Genomic DNA, 17,821 nt, shown 5'->3' on the forward strand with positions numbered 1-17,821 from the left:
GTACACAATACTCCAGATGTGGTCTCACCAGAGCCCTATACAACTGCAGAAGAACCTCTTTACTCCTATACTGAAATCCTCTTGTTATGAAGGCCAACATTCCATTAGCTTTCTTCACTGCCTGCTGTACATGCACGACAACTTTCAGTGACCGGTGTACAAGGACACCCAGGTATCGTTGTTCCTCCCTCTTACCTAACCTAACCCCGTTGAGATAATAATCTGCCCCCTTGTTTTTGCCGCCAAAGTGGATAACGTCACATTTATCTATATCATACTGCATCTGCCACGCATCTGCCCACTCACTCAACCTGTCCAGGTCACCCTGCAACCTCTTAACATCCTCTTCACAGTTCACACTGCCACCAAGCTTTGTGTCATCTGCAAACTTGCTAGTGTTGCTCCTAATTCCCTCTTCCAAATCATTAATATATATGGTAAACAGTTGCGGCCCCAACACTGAGCCTTGCGGCACTCCACTCGCCACTGCTTGCCATTCTGAAAAGGACCCGTTCACTCCTACTTTTTTTGCTTCCGGTCTGCCAACCAATTTTCTATCCATGTCAACACCCTACCCCCAATACCATGTGCTCTAATTTTAGTCACCAGTCTCCCGTGCGGGACATTATCAAAGGCTTTCTGAAAGTCTAGATGCACTACATCCACTGGCACCCCTTCATCCATTTTACTTGTCACATCCTCAAAAAATTGCAGAAGATTAGTCAAGCATGATTTCCCTTTCATAAATCCATGTTGACTTGGACTAATCCTTTTACTGCTATCCAAATGCCCCATTATTACCTCTTTAATAATTGACTCCAGCATCTTTCCCACCACCAAAGTCAGGCTAACTGGTCTGTAATTCCCCGTTTTCACTCTCGCTCCTTACTTGAAAAGTGGGATAACATTAGCTATCCTCCAATCCACAGGGACTGATCCTGAATCTATTGAACTTTGGAAAACAATCACTAATGCATCCGCTATTTCTAGAGCCATTTCCATGAGGACCCTGGGATGCAGACCATCAGGCCCAGGGGATTTATCATCCTTTAGTCCCATTAGCCTACCCAATACTATTTCTCGCCTAATGAACATTTCTTTCAGTTCCTCTACCCCCTTAGATCCTCTGTCCTCCAGTACATCTGGGAGATTGTTTGTGTCTTCCTTAGTGAAGACAGATCCGAAGTATCTATTCAACTCTTCTGCCATTTCCTTGTTACCCATAATAATTTCACCCGTGTCTGCCTTCAAGGGACCCACATTTGAGTTTCCTACTCTTTTTCCCTTAACATATCTAAAGAAGCGTTTACTGTCCTTCTTTATATTCCTGGCCAGCTTCCCTTCATACTTCATCTTTTCAGCCCATATTGCCCGTTTTGTTTCCTTCTGTTGTCCTATGAAAGTTTCCCAATCCTCTGGCTTCCGGCTACTCTTTGCTGTGTTATACATCTTTGCTTTTAGTTTTATTCTACCCCAAACTTCTCTTGTCAGCCACGGTTGCCTCCTACTCCCCTTAGAATCTTTCTTCCTTTTAGGAATGAAATGATCCTGGATTCCGGATTGCTGTTCCACCGTCATTCCTGCTAGGATCCCTTTCCAGTCTACTTTGGCCAGCTCCCCTCTCATGCCTTCATAGTCCCCTTTGTTCAACTGCATCACTGCCACTTCCGATATAACGTTCTCATTCTCAAATTGCAAATTAAAACTAATCATATTATGATCACTACCTCCAAGCGGCTCCTTCACCTCGAGTTCTCTTATCATATCTGGTTCATTGGACAACACTAAATCCAGAATTGCCTTTTCTCTGGTCGGCTCCATCACAAGCTGCTGGAAGAATCCATCTCGGAGGCATTCTACAAACTCTCTTTCTTGATGTCCTGAACCGACCTGATTTTCCCAGTCTACCTGCATATTGAAATCCCCCATCACCACAGTGGCATTACCTTTGTCACATGCCAGTTTTAACTCCTGCTGCAACTTACACCCTACATCCGGGCTACTATTTGGGGTCTGTAAATAACACCAATTAGTGTCTTCTTGCCTTTACAATTCCTCAACTCAATCCACAGTGACTCTACCTCGTCAGTCCCTATGTCTTCCCTCGCAAGGGACTGAATTCCCTCCCTCACCAGCAGAGCTACCCCTCGCCCTCCTCTGCCCACCTGCCTGTCCTTTCTATAGGATGTATAACCCTGAATATTAAGTTCCCAGGCCCGATCCTCCTGCAGCCAGGTCTCAGTAATCCCCACAATGTCATATCTACCAACCTCTAACTGAGCCTGAAGCTCATCTACTTTACTTCTTATACTTCTTCTTGTTTCTTTCAAACAGATAAAAATAATTATGAGATGCGCAGATAGGGTAGACAGTCAGAAACGTTTCCCCAGGGTGGAAATAGACTAGTGGAAACATAGAAACATAGAAAATAGGTGCAGGAGTAGGCCATTCGGCCCTTCGAGCCTGCACCGCCATTCAATATGATCATGGCTGATCATCCAACTCAGTATCCTGTACCTGCCTTCTCTCCATATCCCCTGATCCCTTTAGCCACAAGGGCCATATCTAACTCCCTCTTAAATATAGCCAATGAACTGGCCTCAACTACCTTCTGCGGCAGAGAATTCCAGAGATTCACCACTCTCTGTGTGAAAAAAGTTTTCCTCATCTCGGTCCTAAAAGATTTCCCCCTTATTCTTAAACTGTGACCCCTTGTTCTGGACTTCCCCAACATCGGGAACAATATCTGGACATTGCTTTAAAGTAAGAGGGGTAAAGGTTAAGGAGATGTTACGGGCAAGACTTTTTACACAGAGGGGGCTAGGTGCCTGGAACATGCTGCTGGAGGTTGTGCTGGAGATAGTGTCATTTAAGAGGCTTTTAGATGGACACATGAGTATTGAGAGAATGGAAGATATAGTTCATATGCAGGCAGAGGAGGTTCATTTATCTTGGCATCATGTTTGGCTTTTAGAAATTGTGGGTCAAGGCGTCTGTTCCTATGCTGTACTTTTCTATGTTCCATGTTCAAACCTCAACCTTGTACAATCTTCCAAGGAACAAAGTCCCAGCAGCCCAACCTCTCCCTATAACTCAGTCCCTCGAGTCCTGGCAACATTCTTGTAAATCTTTTCTGCACTCTTTCCGGCGTAATTGCATCTTTTGTGTCGCTCTAATGTTTAGGTTCAGATTTTTGGAGTGGGAATTGAACCCACAAGCCTGTAGCTCGAATGTAATGGCACCTGCACTCTGCCTGAGCAGATCAGATAAATACCCCGGCATGGACCAGTGGTGCTGAATGGCCTGTCTCAGCGAACTGATAAGATGTTCTGCTCCAGTTCCCATATACACAGTCAGTGTCACTGGCCCTGTACTAAGCTGGCAGGGATTTATTCAGTGGCTACGCTCTCACCAACCTCTTTGGCATTGAAATTGTGGGCCGAGGCGGCTGTTCCTGTGCTGTGCTTTTCTATGTTCCATGATCAACCCTCAATGTTGTACAATCTACACTGTGTAGCATCCCTGCGGTTGCAATGGAAAGTGCCAGGAGAGGGGGCGGTTTGGGTGGGAAGGGACAAATTGACCAGGGAGTTATGGAAGGGAGCGGTCTCTGCGGAAAACCAACAGGGAAGGAGATGGGAAGATGTGGCCAGTGGTGGGATCCCATTGGTAGACAAAAAAGCTGGAGAAAATCAGCGGGTAAGGCAGCATCTGTGGAGCGAAGGAATAGACGATGTTTCGGGTCGAGACCCTTCTTCAGATTGATGTCGGGGGGGGGGGGGGGGGGGGAATGACATGAAAAAGAAAGGAAGAGGCGGCGACAGTAGGCTGTGGGAGAGCTGGGAATGGGAGGGGAAGGAGGGAAAAAGCAATTAGAGAAGTCAATGTTCATACCGCTGGGGTGTAAACTACCGAAGCAAATATGAGGTGTTGCCCCTCCAATATGCGGTGGGACTCACTCTGGCCATGGAGGAACCCCAGGACAGAAAGGTCGGATTCGGAATGGGAAGGGGAGTTGAAGTGTTGAGCCACCGGGAGATCAGGTTGGTTATTGCAAACTGAGTGGAGGTGTTGTGCGAAGCGATCGCCAAGCCTGTCCTTGGTCTCACCGAGGTTGATCATACGCTGAATAATCCAACCACATTTTTGTTTGGAAGTGGAAAGAAATAATAGAAATTGAATTCATTGCAACGTGTAAAAAGAGTTGAGATACTGTATTATAATTTTGCTGCATGTCATTGTGGTATATATCATGTCTTGATTGGTGAATATGTTTAGTTTGTGACTTTATTTGAAGCATAAATAATATGTGAATGCTTCATTGAGCATAATTCCGACTGGTAACTACCCACTTCGTCCGAGCACATTATCGCACGCGCCATGCAAGCTGCCTTAAATGACCACCTAAACTGTCATTTGGCAACTTAAAAAGCTGCCACGGTTGCCCTGCTGACAACAGAGAAAAATAATTAAGTGAGATCCCTGGGAGGGGTCAATGCCCAGGTCGATGAGTTTGGTGATCAGTTTGGACGGGATAATGGTGTTAAATGCTGAGCATTCTCACGTAGGTGTCTCTGTTGTCGAGGTGGGAGAGGGCGGAGTGAAGTGCCGTGGAGATGGCATCCTCCGTACTCCTGTTCTTGCAGTAGGCGAACTGATAGGGGTCCAGTGTGGGAGGTAGGCAGCCTTTGAGATGTGCCAGGACCAGCCTCTCGAAGCACTTGGTGATGATGGGGGTAAGTGCAACTGGGCGGAAGTCGTTGAGGCTCACCGCAGTGGAGTGTTTTGGCACCGGCACAATGGAGGTGGTTTTAAGGCACGTGGGGACAGCTGCTTGGGCAAGTGACAGGTTGAAGATGTCAGTCCAGACGTCTGTCAGCTGCGCAGCACAGGCCCTGAGGACGCGCCCGGGGATGCCGTCAGGGCCAGCAGCCTTTTGTGCATTAATCCTGCTCAGTGCTGCATACACGTCGATGGGGGTGAGTGTGAGGGGTTGGTGATCAGCAGGGAGCACAGCCTTGATGGCCATCTCTTGATTGTCCCTGTCAAAGCGGCCATAAAAAGTGGTTAAGCTCCTCAAGGAAGGAGGCGTCGCTGGATGTGGGGGTGGTGTTGGTGGGTCTATAGTCCGTGATGGCCTGGATGCCTTGCCACATGCGTCGGGGGTCGGAGTTGTTCTTGAAGTGCTGCTCGATCCTTAGCTTGTAGCTGTGCTTGGCCTTCTTGATGCCCCTCTTCAGGTTAGCCCTGGATGAACTGTAGGCTCGAGCATCGCCCGACCTGAAAGCGTTGTCACGTGCCTTCAGCAGTAGCCTGACCTCGCTGTTCATCCATGGCTTCTGATTCGGGAATGTGGTAATCCGTTTGAGGGAGGTGACACTGTTAATGGTGGAGTTTATAAAGTCCAAAACGGAGGAGGTATAAGAGTCAATGTCCGTGTGGGAGTCAAGGGTGGCCTGAGCTGCAAACACATTCCAGTCAGTGTTTCCAAAACCCTGCTGAAGTGTAGAGTCCGCTCCCTCTGACCAAACTTTAACTGTCCTCACTGTGGGTTTAACACGTCTGTTGAGTGGAGAGTACTTTGGGAGCAGGAACAATGAGAGGTGATCATACTGTCCAAGGTGGGGTAGGGGGATGGCTTTGTAAGCTTCAGCCATGTTTGTGTAAACTTTGTCCAGTATCTTGTCTTCTCTAGTGGCGATGGAGACATGTTGGTGGAATTTGGGGAGTACAGTCTTCAAGTTGGAGTGATTTAAGTCACCCGCAACAATGAAGGCTGCCTTGGGGTTGTGAGTCTGTTGTTTGCTAATGGCAGTATGCAGTTCCTTCATTGCAAGCTTAGCATTAGCATCCGGAGGAGTATAGGCTGCAGTCACAACAGTGGAAGTAAACTCTCTGGGAAGAAAGAATGGTCTGCATTTAACCATGAGAAACTCGAGGTTAGCTGAGCAGTGACTCTCGATGATGGTAGTGTCCATGCACCAAGCTTTATTTACATAAATGCACAGACCCTCACCTCTGGTCGTACCTGAGTCTGTTGTTCTGTCCGCTCGGAGTATATGGCGCCCCGTTAGCTCGATGGTGCTGTCAGGAACGTCGATGTTAAGCCATGTTTCTGTGAAGATCATGATGCTGCAATCTTTAATCCGGTTGTGGGAGGTTATCCGTAGCCAGAGTTTATCCATTTTGTTCGCCAGTGAGCGTACGTTGGAGAGGAAAAGGCTAGGAATCGATAGCCTGTGTGTGGTTAACCCTAACCTAGCCTTTAACCCACCACGGCGGTGTTTGTGTTTGCGTCGCCATCTATGGGTGCTTCTGGTCGGCCGAGCTGGCTTGGTACGCTCCGCTGCTCCGCTGTTCTGGCTAGTTCAGAAGCGAGACCAAAATGGTGTTGCAGCTGTAGGAACCGATGTCCAGAAGTTCCTGTCGGCTGTACGATAGGAACGCAAGACTGCTCCGTGTGAACAGACTTGAAACAAGTAAGTAAACTATTGCTAGTTCGCTGATTCTCGTGAGACACAGGGCGTTGCGATGTGCCCGCGCCGCCGCCATCTTGGAGGGATGAATCATCATCGGTCCCAGTGGGAGACACATCCTCAGGTACCCAAGCCCCCTCACACATTATCGCCAGTCCCTGCAGCCAGCTTTTCGACACGGATAATAGCCGCATTCCTCACCAGGAAGCGACTGAAGGACGGTTTCCCCCCTTACCCTCCCCGCTTTCCCCCACATAAAATACTGAAAATAACTAAAAAAACACTCTAAACATAATAAAAAATAAAAGACAACCCAGACCGTGGGCGGAGGCAGCCAGTATATAAAACAAATTATACAAACTTTATAAGGCGCTGGTTAGACCAGCGGAATATTGCAAGCACTTTTTAGCCCCATATCTGAGGAAGGATGTGCTGGTATTGGAGATGGTCCATATGTTTATATCAATGATCCCGTGGATGATTAGGGATGAGGAGTGTGTGACAGCACTGGGATGTAGTCACTGGTGATTAAAACTACTAGGGGGGATCTCATTGAATCCAACCAAAGGCCCAGACAGGGTACAAGTGGGAAGATGTGTCCAGTCGAGGGGAGGCTAGGAACAGAGGGCACATCCTGAGAATAAAAGGATGTATCTCTAGCATGAAGAATTTCTCTAGTTAGAGGATGGTGAAACTGGAATTCATTGGCACAGACGGTGGTGGAGGCACTTGGGTATTTTTAAAACAGAGTTTGATAGCTTCTTGATTAGTAATGTTGCAGGGGAATGGCGATGAGAGGGGGAAATGCCATGATGGTGGAGCAAGGCCGTTGGGCTAAATGGCCTAATTTTGCTCCTATGTCTTAGTCTTTTAATTGTGTGTTTGGGGTTGGACGTTCCTCCTGTAGACACTGATGATGTTTCTGGTCTTGGTGACACCTCCCATCTCCCCAGCCTTTTCCCTTTTCCCTGCACTCCTCAATTCTCTGCCTGATCCATAGTTTGACACCACTTGGGCACCCATGGAAGCCACAACTGGAAACCCTGGTCCCAGTTAGACCAACGCCCCAGCTGGGTCTGTCACCTCAGGAATTAGCACTGGGATCATTGATGGGAACGCGGATCCCCATGGTCAGTCCTGAAGCTGGTCCCCACTTGGATTGCGGGCAGTGTCAGAGGTTGTGGAGGGATTGTCAGTGGAAGAGACAGTCAGCGAGTGGTTGAGGTTTCTCTAGACCTTGAAGTCCTACATTCTACCATTTCCTGTCACATGCTGGTGATGTATTTTGGTGATTCCACTCTCACTCTCCCGTCTTTTCACTTGTTCCAAGGCCCCAGAGTGACGGAGGTGAGGGACACAAAGAGTCAACATCCGGAGAGCCCAGCGGGACATCGTCCACAGCCCCAGAGGAAGAGACGTGTCCAGGTATCAGGTCTGACCACCCCGTGTGGACGTCAGTCAGAGATGTGTTCAGGTATCAGTCTCTGACTGACGACCACACGGGGTGACACTGACTCTGAATGACGACCAAACAGGGTGACACTTGGTACTGGCTCTGACTGGGTCGTCAGTCAGTGTCCAGTGTCACCCCATGTGGTGGTCATTCAGAGTCAGTGCCCAGTGTCACCCCATGTGGTGGTCATTCAGAGTCAGTGCCCAGTGTCACCCCATGTGGTGGTCATTCAGAGTCAGTGTCACCCTGTGTGGTCACCTGTCAGAGTTGGTGCCCAGTGAGTACCGTGGGCCGTGTCTGTTCAGACTGGGTATCGCTGTCCTTGTGTTGTCTGGGTTCCTGCCCTTGTCTCCACCATCATCGCTCTGTCACGGACTGGGACCCGCGGGCCTTGTCTGCTCACATAGCCGAGTGATGGATGCTCTACCACTTCCAGCCCCCTGGCTGCTGACAGAGGAGGAGTGCGAGAGGCAGATCAGCCCCCACAACCACCCCGCTCACACAGCCCCATTCCCCTCGCCCACACCACCCGCCCACACCAACACCACACTACCCCAATCCCCCACATCACCCCAACCACCCACCCCCAGACCACACCCCCCAAATCCCCCCTCGCACCCCACACCACCCACAACCTCCACTACCCCAACCCCACCGCCTCCCTCACACCACCACCCGCCGCTCCCTCCGCCCCCTGCCCCAAACCCCGCCCCCTGTCCCCATCACCCCACACCACCCCTGCCCCGCCCCCAACCCCAACCTCCCCCAACCTCCCCCAAACCACCTCCATACCACCACACCCCCCCCACACCACCCCCGCACCCCACTTCCTCCATACCACCCCATCCCACCACTACACACCACACCACCAACATAACCCCACCACGCCACCCCCTCCCAAACAACACACCGCCACACCACCTACCCCCACAAGCCCCTTCCGGCACCCAATGGAGAATAAAACCCGGAGGCGGGGCTGGGTCCACAAGTGCTGATTGAGTCGGCAAGAGTGGAGTCGGGAAAGTCGCTGTGTGGAATCGGGAAAGCCGCTGTGTGGAGTTGGGAGGTGCTGTATGTTGCCGCCCTCCCCACACCGCCCATTCCCCCTTTCCTCCCACACCATCCTCCCCACACCACACCCTCACACCCCTCACCCCACCCCAACCACCCCACACCACCCCAACCCCCCCACACCACCACAACCCCCCCCACACCACCCCAACCCCCATACCACCGCACCCCAACACACTAACCCACCCTGGGATGTCAGGACTTTCATATGAAGAAAGACTGGATAGACCCGGCTTGTGCTCGCTAGAATTTAGAAGATTGAGGGGGGTTTTTATAGAAACTTACAAAATTCTTAAGGGGTTGGACAGGCTAGATGCAGGAAGATTGTTCCCGATGTTGGGGAAGTCCAGAACAAGGGGTCACAGCTTAAGGATAGAGGGGAAATCCTTTAAAACCTTGATGAGAAAAACATTTTTCACGCAGAGAGTGGTGAATCTCTGGAACTGTGCCACAGAAGGTAGTTGAGGCCAGTTCATTGGCTATATTTAAGAGGGAGTTAGATGTGGCCCTTGTGGCTAAAGGGATCAGGGGGTATGGAGAGAAGGCAGGTACGGGATACTGAGTTGGATGATCAGCCATGATCACATTGAATGGCGATGCAGGCTCAAAGGGCCGCATGGCCTCTACTCCTGCCCCTATTTTCTATGTTTCTAACACCCCACTTCCCCCACCACCCCTCCCGCCCACACCACCCCTCCTAAACCCACACAACCCCTCCCCCCACCACCATTTCCCCGCCCCATGACACCACGACACCACGACACCCCACCCCGCTCAGGCCACCTACCCCCACGCCACCCTCTCCTCCCCCCAACCCACCACGACACCCTCCCCCCATGCCAGCACCTCCTCCCGCCACACCCGTCAACATCCCACCCCATCCCACCCCTCCTCCCCACACCCCACCCCACACCACTCCCGCACACCCCAACCCCACACTCCTAACCCCCCCCCCCACACCACCCTAACTCCACACTACTAACTCCCCACACACCTAATCCCCCCCCCCACACCACCACACACCCTGCAAACCCCCACCACACCCCGCACACGCACCACCCCCCACACCACCCCCTGCCCCCCACACCACCTCCTCCCCACCCTTTCCTCCCCACAGCACCCCGCCCCCCATCAACCACCACCGCCTCCTCCCCCCCACGCCACCCTCTCTCCCTCCATGCCAACCCCTCCACCCTCAGGCCACATTGCCCCATGCCAACCCGTCCCACGACATCACCCCGCGCCCACACAACCCCACGCGACACACCCCACATCCCCTAACGCCCCCCCCCCCGCCTTCTCCCCCCTACACCGCCCCATCCCCTCACACTACACGCCCCTCCCACACCACACCACCCCTGTCACTGCCTCCTCCCCAGGCCACCCCCTCCCACCCACGACAACCCCTCCCCCATCCTACCCACGCCAACCCCTTCCCTCCCCCCAGTATACTCACTCTTTCCCGTTTCCCCATTAAATACTCTGTCTCGTGTCATCCGGGTCTTCCTAGTACTGCCAGCCTTGTTATTCACTCTAAAAAGGAACAGGGATGTGTTAAACTCTCACTGTTTCACCCAGAAAGATCGTCCACCTGCCAGACATTCCTTTGTCACAAACATACAACAGAAGCTCAGCAACGTAGTGCAGGAATGGGCCCTCTAGCCCACAACACCCATGACAAACTGAAACTAATCTCGTCTGCATACACGTGATCCATATCACTTCATTCTCTGATCCGTGTATCGATCTAAAAACCTCTTAAACATCATCATCGTATCTGTCTCCAACACCACCCCTGGCAACAGATACCAGGCGCCCACCACTCTCTGTGTAACAACTTGCTCCAATAAGAGTTTGCAGGCTCCTATCCAATACCATTGAAGTTATCCTTGCCTCAAATTTTAACTTTAACGTGAGGATCAGTAATCTCCATTTCCATAACCATGTAAAATCTAATATAACTACTAGACTAAGTGGGATGTTCACACGGGGAGGGCTGGTCCCCCAACGCAATATTCCACCTCTCCACCAATTCCAGTATTGGTGACAAGTTGGGGGGGGGGGGGCTTTCTGGAGCGCTAGTAAGGGTGTTGTGGGCTGAAGGGACGTGTACAGAGGGCTAGTATGGACAATGTGGGTCAAATGGATTCTTGGGGTGGCAGCTCAGTCCCTCAAGCCTGATGTGCTGGCAGCTCACTCACGGCTGGTGGGCTGGAAGTTGACACGGTTATTCCATTTCAAGCAGGGTGCAAGGCCACCCAATTCAAATCCATTTTCATACCATTTCAAGCTGGGTGCAAGGCCACCAAATTCAAGTGCAGTTTCATACCACTCCAAGCAGGATCCAAGTCCACCAAACTCAAGTGCAGTTTCATACCATTTCAAGTAGGGTGCAAGGCCACCAAATTCAAATGCAGTTTCATACCATTTCATGCAGGGTGCAAGGCCACCACATTCAAATGCAGGGTGCAAGGCCACCAAATTTAAATGCAGTTTCATACCATTTCATGCAGGCTGCAAGGCCACCACATTCAAATGCAGTTTCATACCATTTCAATGCAGGGTGCAACCACCATAAAACCACTATAAAATCAAGCAAAACACCACAATCAGTTCAGTAGACATTCATGTGTTCAGTTGATTCACAGCTCAGACAGAGTCGTGATCTCTCCCTCCCCCATCATGCAGAGACTGGGCCACACCCACACTTCTGGGGTTTATAATCCCTCCCTTCTCCCACTTAAAAGGTGTGGCCTTCATGGCGTGATTGACAGGAGAGATTCTCAACATTTTTTAAACAGTATTTAAAGCATGGAATAGTCTTCACCCTACCATAGTTACCCAACCAGACGCAACTAAAAACCTCTTCTTTCCCCAAGAAACCTTTTTTGCTTAAGTTCAAGTCTAGAGAGTTTTATTGTCATGTGTCCCAGATAGGATAATGAAATTCTTGTTTGCTGCAGCACAAAAGAATATGGAAACATAATACAGAACATGAGATAAAATTTCAGTGTGTCTATATACCATAGACCACATATATATACACAATAAATAAACATATAAAATGCAATAGGCTGTTATTGTTTAGTCCTCCACCACCTCCAGTTGAAATTCCATTTAGAGGCAACCGGACAGCAATGGCGGCCAGATCTCCCACAATTCAAAGCGAGGGAGAAAGTGCCCAGCGCCGACCACTAGGGTAAGTTTATTCGCGCCATTTTGGGAATCAAATATATGAGGTTTTGTTTAATGGGCTTCTGTCATGACGTCCACATCTACAAGTGTAGTGAGCTGATCTGCTATAAAGTGCACGAAACGCCAATGTAAGCGACCCGAGCATTTTATAGCAATCTTTCTTCACCTTCCCCACTAAGGACGAAAGGTAAGAAAACAATTATTAGCCTGCCCGATCTCTTCCTATAGCTCAGATCGCGGAGCCGGGGGTCGGCAGAAGAATTGCTCCGATCGCTGGCCCCGCGGACTATAACATCGTGAAGCCCAGGTCTCCGGGAGGAAGCGGCCGATTCGGAACCTCCAAGCCGTGAATGTCCCGAATCGGTTTGTGTTTAAGCCGGTTTGAAATGGTGTTTAAAATAGAGGATAAATGGTGTTAAATATACACAGTCCAGAGATGCTGCCTGACCCGCTGAGTTACTCCAGCACTTTGTACCTGTCCACGTTCTCTAGAGATGCTGCCTGACCCGCTGAGTTACTCCAGCACTTTGTACCTGTCCGCGTTCTCTAGAGATGCTGCCTGACCCGCTGAGTTACTCCAGCACTTTGTGTCTATTGAAGGCAACAAAGGCTTGTATTTACTTACCAAGTGAAAACATGAAGGGGCAAACCAAATTCATCAGCTTCTGAAATTTTATAAACCAGATTCTAATAGTATAGACTAATGGAAGGGAGGGAGAGAGACAGACAGTCAATGCTGATAAAGACGGGAGCGTGGGGATATCTGAACACAATTAGCTTCTTCCCCACTAAACCCAAACACGTCGACTCTCTCCAGCACACCCTGACTATTCCCAGGGAACAAGTGTCTGATTAATAATCCAATGCTCCCCTCCTTCGCGACACCCCCTCCTCCACCCACCTCCCTCCACCTTCCCTATCTCCCTCCCTCCCTCAATCCCTCCCATTCTACTCTCCCTCTTCCTATTAACCTCCCCTCCCCTCTCACCTTACCTCTCTTCATCTGTCCCTCCCTTCATTCCCTCTCCCCTTCCTCTCTCCATCTCTCTCTCTCCCTCTCCCTCTCCCTCCCTCTCTCCCTCATCCCTCTTCCTACCCGTGTCCTCCAGAGATGCTGCCTGTCCCGCTGAGTTACTCCAGCACTCTGTGTCTCCAATGTTTGTGTCGGGGCGTGGGTTGGTCTTTGTGACGGGACATCCTGGAGACCTTTGTTGAGCGTCGGGGAGGTTCTCGGACGATGTCGCCCACAAGGCGAGAATGTTTCTCATCCAGTGCCGAGGTCAAGATGTCCCAGAATAGTCTGGCCTCTGTGTTTCTCCTTCTCGCCGTGTTGGCTCACAGGGGCTGCGCTTGTATCAACTGTGACCGCCTGCTCTGGTCCAACTTCCTGGACCTGATCAACCGCTGTCTGATCGTGGCTTCTGAGGACGAATGTTCCTCTCAGCTGGACTTACACCAAGGACTTCAAAATGGGTGAGAGAGGGGGAGAGATTGAGAGGGGGAGATGGAGAGGGAGTGCCGCACTGCGGGAGGGAGGGAGAGAGAGGAGGAGGGAGGGAGAAAGGGAAGGAAGGAGGGAGAGAAGGAGGGGCTAGATAGAGTGTAGGGAGGGAGGGGAGAGGAGGTGGGTGAGGCGGTGAGGAGGGGAGCATCTGGTTATTAAACAGATAATTGTAACCTGGGAATAGTCAGGATGTGCTGGAGAGAGTGGGCGTGTTGGGTTTAGTGGGGAAGAAGCTAATTGTGTTCAGATAACCCCACGCACCCGTCTTTATCAGCATTGACTCTGTCTCTCTCTCTCTCCCGCCCTCCCTTCCATTAGTCTATACAGAGGCTATGGTTTATACCTTTCACAAGAACATGGATTTGATTTACCCCTTCATGTTTTCACTTGGTAAGTAAACACAAGTCTTTACTGCCTTCATTAGACACAAAGTGCTGGAGTAACTCAGCGGGTCAGGCAGGCAGCATCTCTGTGGAGAACGTGGACAGGTACAAAGTGCTGTAGTATCTTCGCGGGATAGTCAGCATCTCTGGAGCGAAGCAATGGGTGTTGTCTTGGGTCGAGACCCTTCTTCAGATTGAGATTCAGGGGAGAAGGAGTCTGGAGATATGGAAGGTTTAAGAAAAACTGGAGATGCTGGAAAAATCGAATGTAGACAAAAGTACTGGAGAAACTCAGCGGGTGAGGCAGCATCTATGCAGAAGAAGGCATAGGCGACGTTTCGGGTCGAGACCCTTCTTCATACAGACGTGGGGGGGGGGGAGCGGGAAAAAGAAAGAAGAGGCGGAGACAGTGGGCTGTGGGAGAGCTGGGAAGGAGGGGGGGGGGTGGAGAAAGCAGGGACGACCAGAAATTGGAGAAGTCAATTTCATACTGCTGGTGTGTAAACTACCCACGCAAAATATGAGGTGCTGCTCCTCCATTTCACTCTGGCCATGGAGGAGGCCCAGGACAGAAAGGTCAGATTCGGAACAATCCTTGTTCGAGGAGTACCGTAGCCCTATCCTCGAACTCTACCTCCGCTGCATTGGCAACTGCATTGGTGCTACCTCGTGCACCCATGCAGATCTCACTGACCATCCATTTCACCACTAACTTCCATTCGGCACTTAAGTTCACCTGGACCATTTCCGACATCTCCCTACCGTTTCTAGACCTCACTATCTCCATCACAGGTAACAAACTACTGACCGACATCTACTACAAACCCACTGACTCCCATGGCTATCTGGACTACACATCTTCCCTCCCAGTTTCCTGTAAGGACTCCATGTTACAAACCAGGGCATCGGAGATGTCCTCATTCTTTAGGGAACGGGGTTCCCCTCTTCAATTATACATGAGACTCTCACCACTCCTCTATATCCCGTAGCTCCGCTCTCACTCCCAACCCCCCCCCCCCCCCCACTCGTAAGAAGGACAGAATCCCCCTTGTCCTCACCTTCCACCCTACCAGCAGTCACATACAACAGATAATTCTCAACATTTTCGCCACCTCCAACAGGAACCCACTACTGGCCACAACTTCCCATCTCCTCCCTTTTCGGCTTTCTGCAGAAACCTCTCCCTCCATAACTCCCTGGTCAATTCGTCCCTTCCCACCCAAACCACCCCTTCCCCTGGTACTTTCCCTTGCAACCGCAGGGAATGCTGTACCTCCCCCCTCGACTCCATCCAAGAACCCAAGCAGTCTTTCCAGGTGTGGCAGAGGTTTATCTGCACCTCCTCCAACCTCATCTATTGCATCTGCTGCTTTGGGTGTCAGCTGCCCTACATCGGTGAGACCAAGCGTAGGCTTGGCGATCGCTTCGCCCAACACCTCAGCTCAGTTCCCAATAACCAACCTGATCTCCCAGTGGCTCAGCACTTCAACTCCCCACCCATTCCGAATCCGACCTTTCTGTCCTGGGCACTCCATTGTCAGAGTGAGGCCCAGCGCAAATTGGAGGAACAACACCTCATATTTCGCTTGGGCAGTTTACATCCCAGCGGTATGAACATTGACTTCTTCAATTTCAGGTCGACCTAGCATTCGCCCTCCTTCCCCTCCCCTTCCCAGCCCACTGTCTTAACCTCTTCCTTTCTCTTTCCTGCCCCCCCCCACCCCCACCCCCACATTCGTCTGAAGAAGGATCTCGACCCAAAACATCGCCTATTCCTTCTCTCCATAGATGTTGCCTCACCCGCTGAGTTTCGCCAGCATTTTTGTCTTCCTTAGAGATATGGAAGAGTAAGGTGTGAAAACCGATTCCTCCAGTTACTCCAGCACTGTGTGTATCTTTTGGTGTAAACCAGCCTAGAGCCATATAGAGATAGAGCGAGGAAACATGCCCTTTTGCAGGGCAAGTGTGTTTTACACAGAGGGTGGTGGGTCCCTGGAACGTGCTGATGATGGTGGTGAATGAAGATACGATAGTAGTGTTTAAGAGGCTTTTGGATAGGCAGATCGATATGCAGTGAATGGAGGGATATGGATCACCTGCAGGCAAAGGAGATTAGTATAATTTGGCATCATGTTCGGCCCAGACATTGTGGGCCGAAGGGCCTGTTCCGACATGTTTGATCACTTTGTGATATTTAGTTTTGTTTCGACACAAAGTGCTGGAGTAACTCAGCGGGTCAGGCAGCATCTCTGGAGACAGGGAATGGGTGATGTTTCGGGTCGAGACTGAGAGTCAGGGGAGAGGGAAATGAGTTTAGTATTCTTTAATTTAATTTAACTTCACGTAATTTAATTTAACTTAGGTTACATAATTTAGTTTAGTTTAGTTTAGATTAATTTAGTTCAGTTTAGTTTAATTTAGTTTAGTTTAATTTAGATTAATTTAATTTAGTTTAATTTTCATTAATTGAGGTTAGTTCAGTTAAGTTCAACTTAAGTTAGTTTAGTTTATTGTCACGTGTACCGAGGTACAGTGAGAAGCTTTTTTGTTGCGTGCTAACCAGTCAGCAGAAAGACTGTATATGATTACAATGGTCCGCAGTGTACAGATACAGGATGAAGGGAATAACGTTTAGTGCAAGGTAAAGTCCGATTAAAGATAGTCCGAGGGTCCCCAATGGGGTAGATGTGAGGTCAGGACTGTTCTCTAGTTGGTGAGAGGACGGTTCAGCTGAGTTACCTGATATTAGCCGGGGAGATGAAGTAAGTTGGATTAAAGATTGGAATTTAGTACATTCTATCTCCACAGATTATGAACCCCTGGATATGTTACATGCCTTTCTCCAAGTTAAATTAAAATCAGGTCAGAGGCTAAATATTTCCCAATCTTCCGTATTCCTTTCATCTTGTGAGGAGGGAGCGCCGCACTGCGGGGGGGAGGGAGGGAGGTAGGGAGGGAGGGGCTGTGAGGAGGGAGGGAGGGAGGGAGAGTGGGAGGGAGGAGCGGTGAGGAGGGAGGGAGGGTGGGAGGAGCGGTGATGATGGAGCTCCATACTGCGGGAGGGAGGGAGGGTTTAGATCCTTGAATCACTTGTTATTAACTAAACTCCTTCCTACTTTTCTCCCCTCCTCAGCTGTCTGTGGGGACGAATGCAGTGAGTAACAACTGTTTCTGTACCAGCCTCGAAAATTAGCAGTTAGATTCACACTTGTACCAGTTGTCAAACTTGCCTGGCCCCTACACCCCCTCTCCCGTCTCTGTAACCCCTCCCCCCGCCTCTGACCCCAACAACCCTCACTTTCTCTGTAACCCCCTCACCTCTGGATCCTATTCAAAAGCCCGACCGATGAAGGCCAATGTGCCAAAGCCTTCTTGACCACCTTATCTACCTGTGAGGCCACGTTCAGGGACTCTGTACCTGTACACCTTGATCCCTCTGCTCTACAACACTACCCAGAACACTACCATTCTCTGTGTAGGTCCTGCCCATGTTAGACTTCCCAAAATAAAACACTGTATCGAGTCCAAACTTCGTGGTCAAACATTTACTTTATTTGGTGTGATAAGTTTGACATACATGTGCGTTGGGACTCTCTAACATATTGAGTCATTGCTGCTGCTGCTGAGCGAGGGTGTTGACTTGAGCTCAGCTGTCTGTAGACTGGTGATCTCAAGGTAAGATCTGTTGATGCAGCAGGACACTCGCCTTAACCCATGACGTCACGTGACAGTTGTTGTA

At 50.2% G+C, this 17,821-nt stretch overlaps 1 long non-coding RNA gene across 1 annotated transcript; it reads left to right on the forward strand.

The window, feature by feature from the left end:
• The first annotated feature begins 13,297 nt into the window (after positions 1 to 13,297).
• Positions 13,298 to 17,322, forward strand: LOC116966193. The gene is made up of 4 exons (XR_004409923.1): positions 13,298 to 13,668; positions 14,018 to 14,089; positions 16,891 to 16,944; positions 17,216 to 17,322. It is a non-coding gene; the product is annotated as an uncharacterized LOC116966193 (long non-coding RNA).
• The last annotated feature ends 499 nt before the right edge of the window (positions 17,323 to 17,821 follow it).

The sequence above is a fragment of the Amblyraja radiata genome, chromosome 36, assembly GCF_010909765.2.
Source record: "Amblyraja radiata isolate CabotCenter1 chromosome 36, sAmbRad1.1.pri, whole genome shotgun sequence".
Classification (NCBI taxonomy): Eukaryota; Metazoa; Chordata; class Chondrichthyes; order Rajiformes; family Rajidae; genus Amblyraja; species Amblyraja radiata.